Below are 16490 nucleotides of genomic sequence, written 5' to 3'. Positions count from 1 at the left end.
TTAACATAGAGACAAGAATAATCAACTAAACTGGCAGGATTAACTAATTAGGTGCTGGGAGTGTGGTAGTCATGCTCCTGGCGTACGCACAGCACCCTGTCAATTAGAGATGGCTATGTGTGTGATTCCTTTTGCATGCACATAAAATCCCGATAGAAGTGTGGCTTCCCAAGAAAAGAAGTTCTGGATTAGAACTCAGAGGCTAGGTGCTCCCCCACCATGCTACATTCAAGCTGAAACTGCAACTGTACAAAATCAAAGCATGTTAAGATGTTAAGTTGAAGAGGTTATTTCACCTAGCCTAGTACCTTTAGTACATATGTTGTTTAGTCATTCAGTTGTGTCTCACTCTTCGTGACTCCATGGACCAGAGCACACCAGGCCCTCCTGTCTTCCACTGCCTCCTGGAGTTGGGTCAAATTCATGTTGGTTGCTTCGATGACACTGTGCATCCATCTCATCCTCTGTCGTCCCCTTCTCCTCTTGCCTTCACACTTTCCCAACATCAGGGTCTTTTCCAGGGAGTCTTCTCTTCTCATGAGATGGCCAAAGGATTGGAGCCTCAGCTTCAGGATTTATCCTTCCAGTGAGCATTCACCGCTCCCCTTGACAATTTTTGTCCAGTCGTGTCCGACTCTAGGGGGACGGTGCTCATCCCCGTTTCCAAGCCATAGAGCCAGCGTTTTGTCGGAAGACAATCTTCCCTGGTCACATGGCCAGTGCAACTTAGACACGAAACGCTGTTACCTTCCCACCGAGGTGGTCCCTATTAATCTACTTGGATTTGCATGCTTTCGAACCGCTAGGACAAGCGACGGGTGCTCACTCCGTCACGTGGATTCGAACTTATGACTGCTGGTCTTCTGACCATGCAGCACAGGCTTCTGCGGTTTAGCCCGCCGCGCCACCACCGCTCACCTGTACCTGCTGTTAAATGAGCTGTCCAGGTACTCACTGGGTGTTTATTTCTCCTGAGCCTTTGCCTTTAAATCAGATTTGGGCCGGCTAGATTTGAACTGTCCTCTCTTTAAAGAACAAATTGCACTCCGATTACACTGAGAGAAACCAAACACGCTCCTTATAAGCCTTATAGACTAGCCATGCTGAAACATTCTGGTTTTAAAATCAACAGGATGCCTGGCAAGGCATCAACAGAGAGGCACCATTTGACCTTCACCACTGGCCAAGGGGAGATTTCCCTTAACACCAGGATTAAGTTGCCTTATAACAGATCAGCCAAAGTTGGGAGGTTTTTTTTACTACAACTCCCAGAATCCTGTAGCCAACAGTAGCCATGCTTGCCAAGATGGATTCAGGGAGCCATGGTGCAAGAAAGTAGATGCCCAAGCTGCGGATCAATATTTTATTTTCCCACCTGCCTTCCGTCTTTTCTAATGGAGAGAAATGCCCCAGGGTCCCAAGGAAAAGGAAAGATTTCTTCCAGCAACCTGATCCTTTGAACGGAATAAAGATTTAACCTGCCAAAGAAAAGTCCATTTTTGGAACAACAGCCCCAAAGATGAGCAGTGTAGGGTGTCCTGGGTGTTGTAGTCATAAACCCAGACTTTTCCAAGTTCTGCCCTGATCACTTTCTCACTGCCAGTTGCTTGTTTATGAGCTGTAATAGCTTTTGGGCTTATTTTAGTGGCCTTCTTTCTGTGCCTCTAACTAGGTATAAAAAAACCAGCATTTTGCTAATTTAAGTTTTTTTTTTTTAAATTCTGATAGGAAGATAAAGATAGGAAAATAATGTTCAGGTTTTTCATTTTTAGATGCTGTTAAAGGTGCAGGAGGACTAGGTAAGAAAATCCAAAAACAGCAACTCTATAAATAAATAAAACTATTAAAGCAGTTCTTTTCTCTCTGCTGTCGCTCCCCAACAATGTTCCCAGCGTTTTGTCAGGAACATTGCTTCTTCCTCTTTCTGGCAGGAAGGTGGCTTGAAACAGCAGAGTGGTGCACTTACTTGCAATTTGGCATGGGTTTGTCAACGGTGCATCATTCATTCTTACGGCTTCCTGGCAAAATCCAAGGTTTGAGGAGATGCTGGCGCAAGCTGTCTTGCTAGAGGGCAAACAGAGAAGAAGGTTAGTGGGTCTAGAGAACATGAGGATGAGAGCAGAGAAAGAAATCGGAAAATGTAACTCGCTCACGGTGCAGTTTTTTTAGAAAAGTTTCCTTTGCTTTATACTTAACAGCTTTCATTGGCCTATTATTTATTTTATTTCATGTCATTTAAATCGAACACATTTCTAACATTTCTTTGACATTAGCAAGGAAATACTGTCCTCCTCGCTCTCTACCAGACATTGACTAGGGAAACCATTTTGTTTTTCCTTGGAAATGGTGAGGACTAGTAACATGGTGGAGTGTTTCAAATCCAAACTAGAGTCTTGGTGGGCTGCTCCCTGGTTATCATTCCAGCCTTATATTGTGTGAAGGGAAATGAACAGCTTTGATGAGATGACTTATCAGAGAACTGCAACAAAGCATTGCAGTGAAGAGTGAAGGGAAGAATCAGCCAGCTGCATTGTCTTTCAGTTGATTCCATTCCATTTCCCCTTCCTCATGGTCATCTTGCCACTCCAACATTCCAGGCTGCTAAACCTCCTTACTCTTCTTTGGTTTTATTTTTATCTGCTTTTCTCAAGACTTTTTGGAAAAAAAAAAGATTTCTCATTCGTTTTCAAACTCTGGGGATGTTCCGACACACTGATGCCTCCCACTTACATCTGGACGGTGTTGTTTTGTCTACCTGAGGATCAGGAATCAGAGGATGAATTTGCACTCAGTGTTTACAAGTGTGACCTGCAACAAACTTTTACAGTGTGAAATGCTCCAGTTTCCAACATTGCATTCCATCTCTTCTCATCTGTGGTTTTCTGTTTCATCTCACAGTAGTTGATGAGCATCCTGTGTTCACTCAGCATGTCCATGTTCTCATCCTCCTCTTCCCTAGATTCACTCACCTTCTTCCTAGTTTGCCCTCCATCAAGACCTCTGGCCACCAGCATCTTATGAAGCCTTGAATTTTGCGAGAAACCCATTGTCTTCTCTTTCCTTTCAAAGTTCCTTTTGTACTTATGCAAAGCATGGAGTTCCCATATCTCTGCGCAAAGGGTGCTCAGAAATAGCAGCATTCAGAATTAGGGCACTGCTCTAAATCTGGGGGGGAAATTATCACAAATGCCAGACTGAACCAGCCTGTTCTAGGTTGACTTGCATGAGGTCTGAAGTGGAACCTCCAGATTTGATGCCATGGAGAAGTGAAACTCATTCACAAAGTGAGGCAAAGTCGGGAGCAAATCAAATCTGATTGGACACAAATCATTTTGGCCTGTTTTATCGAAAGTAAACTTTAAAGGGGTCTGGTGTGCAACCCTCACAAGACTGTGGAAAGAGGCAGGTTTACTCCCATCTTTATGATCTTTCCTGGGGTCTCTCCAGAGGTCTGAAAACTGTATGCATTCCATCCCTGAACCTTGGAGGGCCACACTTGTTCCTGTGGATACTAAACACCATTTTACTTATTTATTTATTTTATTTATATGCCACCCTTCTCCCAAGAAGGAAACTCAATTTTTTTTACAATTTTTTTAAAAAGTCAAAAAGTTCTCATGTGCCCTTCTACTGGCCAAAACCTTTTTATTATTATTAAAAATTGGGTAGGGGGGAATGATGTGCCAGGGGCCTATCAGACCAAAATTGCTCCCATGCTTTCATAGGACGCCAGGGGACTTTCGGGGTGTCTTCCCCACAAGACTCTTTTGTGTCCCTAAATTTCATGAACATCTGTGCAAACTCCCAGAAGTTGTAGCTGTTTTGGTTTTCCAAAGCACCCATTTGCCAAATTTATTAAGCAGTTTGGATCTGGGCCGTCAGTCAAATCGGATGGGGCTGTGGATGGAAACGGGAGACATTCAGAAGCCTTGAATCATAATCCAAACTGAACTGAGGACCTCTGCACACCTCTGCTCAGAACTGCATTGGTTACCAGCAGAAACTTTCCCAACCTGGCACCGTTTGGGTGGATTGGGCTGCAACAATCATACTCTATAGCCACATCATGCTACCTGGACGATGGGGATTGTAGTCTAATATACCTGGGGATACAAGAGTGTTGGAAGCCATATTAGTATATATCGTGGAACATACTCTGAGACAACCCCTACTGTCTCATCTTCCTTATTTTATCTCTGCCTTTCTTTTTCCTCCATCCTTTTCTTCTTCTGCGACTTCAGGTAACTGTAGAAATTATTTTAGACACCTCCGTCCATAATTCTGGGATTCCGTCAGGTCCCTGAATGATAAAATGACCATTATCATGCCTGGAAATAGCTGGGGATGCAAAACGCAGCCCACAATTCTTTGTGTCAGAATGATGAGGTCACGGCAAAAGGTCAGGCGTGAAAAATATGGCAAAGGCCTACCTGCACAGTCAGCGTTTTCTGAAGAAAATGCCCGTCCAGCGTGTCGAGGGCTGTTCACTACCATGAGCCACTCTTCACAGCACTCTGTTACACACCAAAGCACTTTTATTTAAGCCTCGTGCAAACCTGCAGGATGAGAGGCAACGGGCACCGTCACAAGTATGATCATTTTCGGAATCTCCCCCCACACTTCTGTGGCATCAGGCATTAGAACAACCTGTATGGAATAGCCCCCCCCCCAACACCATGCAAGATCTGAGACATTAGGCAGGTGACCTGTGTAAAAAGCCAGTTTCAAAAGCCTGGCTCTGACTGGGCCAGAGACTGGCTGGATAATCCATATCTGACAGTTCCCCCCCATGCCCATTTCTTATATTAATTTGTTCACCTTTTGGTATGCATTCGCCCACAGGCAAAAGTTGGTTTGTGTGTATTTTTCTTTTTTTCTTTTTTTAAAAAAGAGAGAACATTTATTTATTTATTCAAAATATTTTTATCCCTTCTTTCTCCTTAAAAAGGGCACAAGGTGGCCGACATCATCAAAAGACCAATGAATGCTTTTTAATGCACATTTTCCAAATTTGTGATTTTTCCAAATTTGTGACTTTTAATGCATCTTTTCCAAATTTGTAGTTTTTCCACATTTGTGATTTTTAATGCACATTTTCAAAATTTGTGATTTTTCCAAATTTTGTGATTTTGAAGAGGTAGATGAGTTTGCAAGCTTGAAAAGGTACAGCTATTTCATGGCCATGTGTGTCGGGTTCTAAAAAGGTCAACTGGGTAATCTGACGTTAAAATGAACAAACAGACTTGTTTCTTACCTAGTTGTACCAACAGGCTCACAGGTAATACCATTTACCAGGGAACAAGCATGCTAGGGCACCACTGGGTGGTGGCTGTTAGGATTGACGAGTGGGTGGCACCAAGAATGACTGACAAAGCCAGGACAAAAATGACACCAGAATAGGCAAGCAAGCCTTCCTACAGACCCACAGCAGGACACAGGTGGGTCCCTCATTCTCTGGTAAGTAGGCAGGCAGGAGAAGCTGGCGGGAGTAATATGTCAGGCTGTTCCCCTTTTGACCAGCCATCTGTGGCTCTATTCATTCCTCTCTTGCTTATGGGGTTTATAGATGCATCTGGTTGGTCACTGTGCAAAATAAAAGTGCAACCTAATTGATTTTTTTTACTGGTCAAAGGTCTCCTTCCACGTATTATGGCTTTAGATATGATAGGCAGAGCTTGGAAGGAATGAGTTGAAAGTAGAGTAATCAGTTGTAAGTGATTACTCCTAGAGTAATCACTCTACCCAGCCACAAGGACCAGTGATCAGTGCACACAAAAGAAGAGTGAATGACACCCATCAATCACAGTGACAGATAATCTCTCCCCCCCTTATCACAACAATACACCCACAACCAAAAAACCCTGGAATACTGAAAGTTAAAAATTCTAATGTTTTATAAGGTTTTATACTTATGTGACTGGTCTAAGTACTGTAAAATATATTTTTAAAAAAACTCTGATCACCATAATCACCCCATCTCCTGAAAAGGACAAAAAGCTGACCCCACAGCTATAAATACAGTACTCAGCTATCCTACAAGCTACACCAGAGCACAGAGTTCTGACTCCTGTCCTCTGAAGATGCCAGCCATAGAGACTGGCAAAACGTTAGGAAGAAAAACCTCAAGAACAATGCCATACAGCCCAAAAAACTTACAACAACCATCTAATCAGTTGTACCTTAATTCAGAGCTTGGAAACAGTTACATAAGGACCTATAACTAATTATTTTTTGATCAAGTAGTACTCATAAACTTACTGTTTCAGTCCAAAAAGTAACACCCAAATTATTTAGATTTAATGAGTAACACCTAATTACCTTTAAAGGTACTTTAAAAAGACAAATTAAAACATTTTAGAAGCCTTTGGATGTAATTTTAGATTTGATGCCATCCTTTAACCAATCCTAAATGGCAAGCTAAGTATTCTTGTGCTTTTTTGTAGTTTTAGATTTCCAATGTGCACTATCAGAAATGGTCACTAGGGGGAACCAGGAAGTATTTTGTTGCATTGTTCTGGCCTGTTTGCAAGGTGTTAGTAAGCCACAATAGCTTAAGCAGTCAGAGCTATGATCATGATAAAGTCTAGTTGTTGAGAGGTAATGAGTAAAGCAAGGAGATCCTTTTAAAACACAATGCTTCGAATTCTGAACTTGTTGCTTTTTAATTCTGTTTTTCAAGTAATGAGGGAATAGTGAAATAACATTTCATAAGCAACCTAACAGGCATTTGAGTGAAAATTTGTAAATTTTATGTCTTACTACTCCTAAGATTTGTTTCTTTTAAAGAAACAAAACAAGTAACCCCCCCCCAAAAAAAAACAAGGTATCAAGTAACATGTCACCAAAAAGTTACCCGTAATGTTAATCTAACAGTTGCCAAACTGTTACCGTTGAGCGATGTACCGAGTTACACACCACATTATTATTTTACCAATAACTTTCCCAGCTCTTTTGGAAGATGTTAACATGAAAATAAACCCGTGTATAACTGGAGGAGCTTGGCCACAAGCCAATTCATTCAGAAGTGTTTAAAAATCCCTAATAAATGTGCAATTTAGTAATTTTGCCATTATGCAGTTTTGCTCGTGGGGTGCCTCCCATGGATATTACGGAGAGACCCTGATTCTTTCCCAGGAAATATTGTGTGTGTGTGTGTGTGTGTGTGTGTGTGTGTGTGTGTGTGTGTGTGTGTGTGTGTGTGTGTGTGTGTGTGTGTGTGTGTGTGTGTGTGTGTGTGTGTGTGTGTGACTGAATTCATCTTACAGGAAGAGGAAAAAAAGGGAAGCGAGATGGCACTGAAATATGCAAATCTGAGCTGTACATATCTCTCACCTAGAGAGGAAAGCATGATTTAAGTGCCCTTCATTTCTAATCTTTAATAAAAACCATAATTCAGCATGCAAAGCTAAAGCTCCGAGCTTTGATACTGTGGTATGGGCTGGGTAGGTGGGTGTATGTCTGAAGGATGGCATCGACATTTCTAATTCCAGTAAACTGCCTCTGCTTTAAGACATTTGTTTTCAAGTCTACATTAGCTTTGAAATGTAATATTTCTCATCCAAAAAAGAGAAAGATCAATACAATCACAATTACAGGGAAGCAAATTCAGGACAAGAACTGAAAGCAACTCAAGCTTCTGTCATTTCAGTCACGGGAGGTCTTTCCATTATCTAAAAGAATAACTGAGCAGAGAAATATGGTCTATGTTGATTTGATTTTCTTCAGTATTTGTAAATCATAGAAAAATAAGAGGGTTTTTAAAAACAAACTAGTCAATTTCACTTTTATATGGAGGGGCAAGATGAAAAAAATGGAACTCTGGAGCTTATTCACTCTAGGCAAGAACTACTGACAGCACATTTTTTCACCTTTCCTGTGGACTAGAAACTTGTTCTTCACAGCTACGCTACAATGAAAGCGAACATTCCCAGGATTCAGGTTTAGGAACCTCACGTAGTGCATTGTGGAATGCAAGCCTGGCTGAACAGGTTTGTAAAACTCCAAGGTTTTAGAAAAAGAGGAAAGAGGAAAGTTTGAAACTCAACAAAACTTGGCTCCCAGCTCTCAAAAATACAGTGTGCAAAAGGTCAATGAACTCTACCCAGCCACAAGGACTGGGGATCACTACACACAAAAGACCAGCTAATGACACCCATCAATCACAGTGACAGATAATCTCTCCTCCTTATCACAACAATACACCCACAATAAGACACACTAATCACCCATCTCCAGAAAAGGACAAAAGCCTATTTGACAGCCATAAATACTCCACTCCCAAGCATACTACACCAGAGCACAGAGTGCTGTCCTCTGAAGATCCCGTCCACAGAGACTGGCGAAACATTAGGAAGAACAACCTTCAGAACATGGCCAAAGAGTTCGAAAAACCCACAGCAACCAAAGAGAAAAGAATCGGACTGAAAAAAGGGACAGAAAAGTGATCTCCAGCCTTGCCAATATATAAGCAATGAAGGAATCACAAACCTATGATAGAATTACTATTCAGTTGGACGAGGAAGAGCTTTTTCTAAATGGAAGAAACATTTTTCTTAAGTTGTTTGTCACTGTTTGTCACAAGCGCGACTCACTAGGCTGTGTCCAAACTGAATGTTTAAAAGTCACATCTCCCCAAATGCTTCTTTTCAGGAGCTCTTTGAAATCATTATTTGGAGAGCTGTGTAGATAATCTTCTGGAGGTGAGTTTTTTTTAAAAAAGATTCAAATTGCATTCAAATTGAAAGTGTCTGATCAGGAAGCTGTGACATGGAAACTAGCTTTATACGAGGATGCATTGTAAGTGTCATAGTGCCAAAGTCTGCCCCAGAAGACGGTCCCCTAGGAACACATTAAACCTTGAAAGAAGAAGAGAAAATGGAAGGCTTGGATTTTGTCACTGTTGTGGTCAAGAAAAGCATTATATCAAGTGGATGGCATGAAAAAAGCTGAAACGATCAGCACATTATCACGTATGTTTATAGGAAGAAATGCGCTATCTGGGTAAGACATCAGTGTAAAGATGATATCTCTGATACCAGCAGTTTACAACACATAGTACTATATGAATCATGGGATTCCAATTAATCTACAATGATTTGGTCACTGAATAAGAAACACATGACTAAATTTTTCTCATTAAGAAAGGATCAAGATTCCAGTGTTGCCTTGAGTAAAAGCATACACTGTTTGTGTAACAAAGTCTACGTTAATATGTCTACATCCAGACCTTATCTATACTTATGATGTCAGAGAGGGATGATGAACCAATATGAAAAATTCTAGTACTTCTCCAAAGGATGACATGATTTTTCCTGCATTTTATCTTCATAAGAGCCCTGCTGGAATGGAGGAGGGCCAGGCCCGGAGTCACCTGATGGGTTTCATGGCTGAATTTGAACCTTGGTCCCCCCATTCCTAACTTGATACATGAATCAACCAACACATAGCAGGGTTCTTCCTGTAGAAATGTCAAAGAATTTCCATTGCAACAGAATGTTTCTCCAATTAATACTAACCAATGGTACGAAGCATTATAGAACATATGTCCATTTACAATCCAGTTTGCTACTGAGGCACAAAAATTTGTTAAGAACAATAAAGCTAGCAAGGGAGGCACCTTTACCTGGTTTGCCTCTTTTTCTAACCAAAGACCCCACAGGAAAAGGCTCTGTTCAAACTGGAGGGCTATTACTCAGGTAAACTCCATTTAAATGTTAAAGATATAGTTTCATGGGGTTTTAATGGCCCCATTACTTCCAATCTATAACCTGAGGTAAAAAATCTTATTAAAATCTCTTTTAACGTATTGTAAAGGTCACATGAACAATTAGGTTCATCTCCCACTCTTAATCTTTCAAGTTTTGGGTTTTCTTTTTTTAAAAAATCTAAAGAACTTGGTTTTTAATCAGAGAAAAGTTATCCTGAGAAAACAATCCTTCCCTTTGTGGATTCCCATTTCCTCCATGCAGAGACTGAAGACAGAAGAAGGGAGTGTAGCGCGCACACATGAAGATCTTGAGTCACCACTGGTCCTGTACCCCATTAACCAAAGGACAAAAGGCTGCCTCACCTCCATTCCACACAGTGAAGCTGACTGGATTGGCAGGGGAGTCTTTCTTCAGAACTGTCAATGGGACAGCAACCTCCATCATTTTGTTATTGTTGTTTAGTCGTTAAGTCGTGTCCGACTCTTTGTGACCCCATGGACCAGAGCACGTCAGGCCCTCCTGTCTTCCACTGCCTCCTAGAGTTGGGTCAAATTCATGTTGGTCACGTCGATGACACAGTCCAACCGTCTCATCCTCTGTCGTCCCCTTCTCCTCCTGCCTTCACACTTTCCCAAAATCAGGGTCTTTTCCAGGGAGATTTCTCTTCTCATGAGATGGCCAAAGTATTGGAGCCTCAGTTTCAGGATCTGTCCTTCCAGTAAGGACTCAGGGTTGATTTCCTTCAGAATGGATAGGTTTGTTCTCCTTGCAGTCCTTGGGACTCTCAAGAGTCTCCTCCAGCACCACAATTCAAAAGCATCAATTCTTTGGCAGTCCGCCTTCTTTATAGTCCAGCTCTCACTTCCATACATAGTTACTGGAAAAACCACAGATTTGACTATGCAGACCTTTGTCGGCAAGGTGATGTCTCTGCTTTTTAAGATGCTATCTAGGTTTGTGATTGTTTTCCTCCCAAGAAGCAGGTGTCTTTTAATTTCATGGCTGCTGTCACCATCTGCAATGATCATTCTCCGCCATACCTGATGAATTCTCCATCATACTTGAGGGCAACAAGCTAGTTTAGGAACTTCAGGTCAGACGGTGTGTCATGCTCCTTTCCTTCTGGAAACAGCAATGGGCGGAGGACAGAGGAGGAATTGCTTGGGGTTGCTATTGCTCTTCCTAACATCTGCGACTTGAGATGGTTGCTTTGCCCTGCCTCACGGTGACGCCCCTTCTCAGTGGGATGCTTGTTAAGTCTGCAACCCTACCCAGTCATTTGCAACTATATTCTCCTGAGGGAGAGAGAGGAGCTGGCTGACCGCCCTACCCTGCTATCAGGTCTGTGTTGTGCAGGGTTCCCGCTCCACCCCCCCCCCCATGTACTTGGACACAAAAAGTACAGCTGGAATGAGAATTATCCTGCATGGATGCCTTCTGGAGCTCACTAGAGAAAAGATGGAAGGCAAGTACAAACAAATAAACAAATCCTGGCCATTCAGCATAGAGAGAGGTGGCGAACCTTTGGCAGTCCACATTTTTTGTGCTACAACTCCCAGAATGGGTCGCTTGGATAGGTAGTGGTAAAGGACTGTGGGGGTGGTAGTCTAAAACACTTCAAGTGCCAAAGGGCTGCCATTCCTGGTTAGCTTCTTCCCACAACTGACGTAGTCGTGGTGAGGTGGGGCCAAAAGGAGGTGTATTACTTGGACCGTATGAATGCAAATTGAGTGATCAGAAAGACGTAGAGAGTAGTGAAGGTGGCTCTGATGTCAGAGGGAAGGCAGCTTTGGATTTTAGGCCAGACATTAAGGCTACGTAAGGTGCCGAGCCTATTTTTAGGATAGAGTTTGCACCTTGAATAGCTCCTATAAATTCTAAAGCCTGGAGAGGAATTCACTGCCCCACAGGCACTGGAGCCAGTAGCCTCCACTGGCAGACATGGTGGGTGGATGTCATCTGGATGTTGCCAACAAATGACTTTGTTGTGGGGAAAGGTGGATGAATCCACCTTGTCCCCCCCCCAGCCATAATTCCAAAGTAACTCACCAAGCAAAAATGAGTTGCTGACCAGGAACGCACATCAGCATGCCAGGTAACAAATTCTGTGCAGACGGACTGAAAGAAGAGTTACAGCCTTTATGCTCACCATTCATATTAGCGATTCGGTCTATAGGAGCTTTTAAGGAATGCAGGCATAATAAAGCACAAGCTGTCTGCCTTAATCACAGCTGGAAGGTGGTGCTATCACCTGATTTGAGATTCAGCATTCCTGTCGAGTGGTACATCACAATTCTTTTTAATTTTTTTATTTTATTTTTATCACTGGTGCAGGCTCCCACTGCAAAAAAGAATTGATGAACCAGACCTGTATATCGCCTGCATTCTTGGAATGAACTATACACTGTCTAATTTTTTTTTTCCTTTTCAAAAAGATCTGAAAACCACTTGCTTGTGATAAAGATCTCTCTCCTCTTTTTTTTGGAATGGTCAATCTTTAATTGCATTTAGGGTGGATTAAACAGTACTTTCATTTATTTCACAGTAGCAAGGGCTAAATTATTTTAATGGGAAATCTCACTCTAATTGCAAAATTGATAAGTAGGGTGTGAAAATTTACACTGGTGATTATAAAAGCTGGCTTCACTGAATGCATTTTCCTTCAGAATGTATGTTTAATGCATGGCTCAGATATTTCACAGGGTTAACCGGCTCACTGTTGGACTTCAAATATTCCCCTGCTTCATATCTCCCCTCTCAAATGAATTACATATGGGAAGAAAAATTACCCACTGGGTGAAGTCCTATTGCTTAGCATAGTGGCTTACACTAGAGTAGACCCATCGAATCAGTGGGGATTTGGTGCGTCAACGATGCCACAAGTGATATTGATTCAAATGGGCCTACTCTAGTTGCAACGTGCTGTGCTATATTAAGTCACACACAAGCCCGTTTGGATCGACGGAACGTGATTCAGCAAATCCTCACTGATTTAATGAGCCTACTTTAGTGCAACTTGCATCACTGAACACAAGGTTTTAGCCATTGACATTTCATAGTGCTTTCCCTCAATGTTTCAGCATGTAACACACAAAAGTTCCATAAAAGAGACTAACACTTAAATATGATCTTTTCTCAGATGTCAGACGCTGGAAGTAAGAAGTGGCAGCCATTGGTTATGCCTTCATAGAGTCTTGGCCATTACCCCCTGTGGGACACCAGTGGTGTCTGTGCCACTGAGCTTTTCCTGTTTCCTGACACTAGCCTTTTGCCCTCAGACATGGTGCTTTTAGCAAATTATTCCACTGTCAGTAAAGTTGCCAGGACAGAATCAACACATTTCCTAAGATTTCAGGGTCCAAATCTGGACCATATTTGTCATATCATAGGTGGGAACCTTTATGATGCAATGGGACAGGACAGACAGGGGCTGGAACCCATCACTGTTTCTGGACCAACTCGTTGTGCAAATGGGTAGAAAGGATCCATGTAAAGAACCCCAGGGCCCAGGTGCAATTGGCAAACCGAATAATATAGTAGCCTAGAGTCAAGGAAAAGACAAGTGGTGAAATCTTCTCATCAACTGGAGATGCTGCTACTATTCTCATTAGACTCAGCATTCTGTGCAGCCTCATCTTCCGGATGTACAACATGAGGAGAGTTTTTCCAGATGTGATGTGAACGCATGGGCTTGTGGAAGGATCACCAGATATAACACTGGTACTCTACTCTCTGCTTTGCTTCAGACTTCATAATGAGCCAAGTGAAGTGCACCCACTATCATCCCTCTGCCTTATTCCACCCCTCACCTCCTGGATGGTTACCTCATCTGTGTCGCACAAGTACAGCATATGTACAAATGGACGTGTGAGCCCTGGGGCCAACAAGGAAAGAGCGGAGGGATGTACCCTGGTTTCCAAGCCACCTCACATGCAAAAATCAAACTCGCTTCTCCTCCAGAGATGCTCATCTTGAAGTTTGTCTTCCTGGCTGGAGATCCAGAAAAGCATTGAGATTTCAGCCAGTGCCTTAATAGACCTGGCAATCTAATTGTCAATGTCCCAATGATCATCCAGTCAGATTCCAGTCAGAGGAGGTCCCATCTTGTCCTCAGGCAGAAAAATGTCCAAGACAAGGATGGGACAGTAGACATATTATACCGAGGATGAGCAAAACTGAGTATTATCTCTGCAAGATATTGTATTAGATTTTTTTAAAAAAAATAACATTTTTGTCTAGAACATAGCTTCTCAACCTTGAGTGCCCAGATGCTCTTGGACTACAACTCCCAGAAGTCCTGGCCAGCACAGCTAGTGGTGAAGGCTTCTGGGAGATTTAGTCTAAGAACATCTGGAGTCCCAAGGCTTGGAATACCACATTGCTTGCAAACCTCTGTTCAGTTACAGAAATGGCCTTTGAAAGAGCTGGGTCCAACTCTAAGCATACACACAAGGTTGAACTATGAGTGGAGAAAAGCGTGTGGCTTAAAGCTGTCCGTATCTTCTCAAAACTGTGGATTGCAGAGGGTGCTCCAATTTTCTCTTAAATGCCTCCAGTGTTGGAATGCTCACCACTTCCTAAAGTAATTAAGGTCCATGTCTCTCAAATGGTGCCTATATGAGTGCCTGTTGAGAATCAGGAAGCAGGAAGGGGCCTTCTCTCCAGGACCATGGCAGATAATGGAGGACTTCCCTCTCCCTCTGCTTGTCATACTTCTGTTCAGTGAGAAGAACGTCAGTGCAGACTTTCCTAACCAGTACATGAACCGGCCCAGCCATTGGGATATTGTAATAAAGTTCTCCTTGCAAAAATGGCGACCAAGTGTAGATGTTAGGGGAAAGCTTACAAGAAAATGCACGTATACATTGAGGGAAGAGCCAAAATCATGATATAAGAGATAAAAAGTTTGTACAAGATGTGTGGGCTAGGAAAAATTGCTAACAGATACACACATTAAGAGAAACAATTACAAAAGTCCCTCAAATGATCATGCAAACTTTTTTTTTTTTTGTAAAAGCGACAACAAAACACAAACACAGAAGTCACAAGCTGAGGAGGAGACAAGAGAAACCAAACAGACAATGAGAAATGAGGAGAAACCAAAATAGAGTCGTCCATCTTTAACAAAATGTACCACTGCACCCCAAATAATCCCTGTCTGCAGATACACCTCCATGATTCGTACAAACATGCCATCCAAGTAAAACAGGGTGTCCACCTGGGGGCATGGCCATGAAAGACGATTAGAAACCCTGTTTCACTCTGGCTGTAAATATAATCAAACTGGTTAAAAAAATAGCTGAAAGCCTTGTAGGAAAGTACATTTTACCACCATGACTCGAGGATCTTATAGAATATTACTATAATGCTATAGAATGAAACTGTTTTCTTAATAAGAAGGGAGGTTTCCACCAGTATATCCTAACTTCTGCTTTCGTTCCCTCCTTAATTTTCAAGGTGCCAGAGTTGGTATTTGAAAAAAAAAAAGGTCTAGATCACCTTCACCGTCCGCTTGGTAAACTGTCTAATGATTTTGTTTTATTTCATTATGCGCTCTCGTTCACAAGATGCCACTGTCTCCAACTTGGCTGGTTTATTAAAGATAATTGTCACCCTCGTGCCTTCGCTCCAGTGAACATAATGCGGAACTGTCAGCCAGGCTAAGGATGGAGAACTTTTTCTTTTTGGCTAAAACATGATTACTCTCCTGCTTTTGGTGTTGTCATCCGTACTGGACATCAGATAGACATGTCCGTCTTGGTGATCTGGTAATTCCCTCTGAGAGACGTCCCACCACCCCCACCTTACCAATCATTTTAGCAGTCAGCTATCTTTTGCTTACCATCTCTGTCCTCAGATTAAACTAAGGCAAGTTGGGGAGAGAGAGAGAGAGAGAGAGAGAGAGAGAGGATGCAAAAAGGCATAGGGCATCCTGGGGGAATACTTTAGAGAGATAAAAAAAAAAGTGCCGTTGTACAAGCTGTTTCCTGTGGGAGGGGCCTGGCAGAGCAATCAATCCGGGAAAGCACTGTAAAAATCAATGCTCTGTATAATTAGGGCACTCCAAGGGTAAAAAAGGGGAAAAAATATGTTGGCAAAGCATAACAGGCCGCTTGAACGTTAGAGATCTGACATGGCTCTGAGCAAACACATTTAAATAAGGGATGGCATATCCCGGTGGAAGGTTTGGCTCAGGAAAGGCTTGTGAAATGACAACACGGTGGCAAGCGTCTTCTCTCCAGCTCATTTTTGATTAACCAGCTTGCCACTTAATGCAACACCAAAAAAGAGGGAGGACCTAGATCAGCAAAAACAAGGGAGGAGGAGCCGTGGCTCGGCATAAAACTTCACCTGCTAATTTATATGTACAGATACAAAAATAGAAAAAAGGATGTTTAAAAAAAATTAGTTTGAAAAGAATTACAAGGCATCTTACTGGAGCAGAGAAGAGTGCAGCTCCAGATGACCTCCATGCCTACTGAGTCAGCGAATTGCGAATGGGCACCTTCAAAGTGCCTATCTTATGCCTTGCTTTATCTTTCAAACAGACTTGGGCTGGAATGATTTTTAAAATGGGGGCGGGGAGGTCACCTTCAGAAGGATGATTGCTCTTGGGCAGCCCTTCAAACGGAGGACTGTCCTCCCTTAAAAAAAAAGATAGAATCAAACGAACTGGAAGGGGCCTCTAAGGCCATCGGGTCCAACGCCCTCCTCAAGGCAGGAATCTATATCAAAGCAGATTGGACAGAAGGTTGCCCAATTTTCTGTTGATTTGGACAATAA

At 42.4% G+C, this 16490-nt stretch overlaps 1 long non-coding RNA gene across 1 annotated transcript; it reads right to left on the bottom strand.

Annotated features, from left to right (window-relative positions):
- Window positions 1-2099: 2099 nt before the first annotated feature.
- LOC144588820 (uncharacterized) lies at window positions 2100-4501 on the bottom strand. The gene is made up of 2 exons (XR_013544533.1): window positions 4431-4501; window positions 2100-4300 (listed from the first exon to the last, which is right to left on the bottom strand). It is a non-coding gene; the product is annotated as an uncharacterized LOC144588820 (long non-coding RNA).
- Window positions 4502-16490: the final 11989 nt, after the last annotated feature.

The sequence above is a fragment of the Pogona vitticeps genome, chromosome 4 (genome assembly GCF_051106095.1).
Source record: "Pogona vitticeps strain Pit_001003342236 chromosome 4, PviZW2.1, whole genome shotgun sequence".
Classification (NCBI taxonomy): Eukaryota; Metazoa; Chordata; class Lepidosauria; order Squamata; family Agamidae; genus Pogona; species Pogona vitticeps.
Note: the sequence above shows the minus strand (reverse complement) of the source record. Positions and strands in the feature narration are given on the sequence as shown.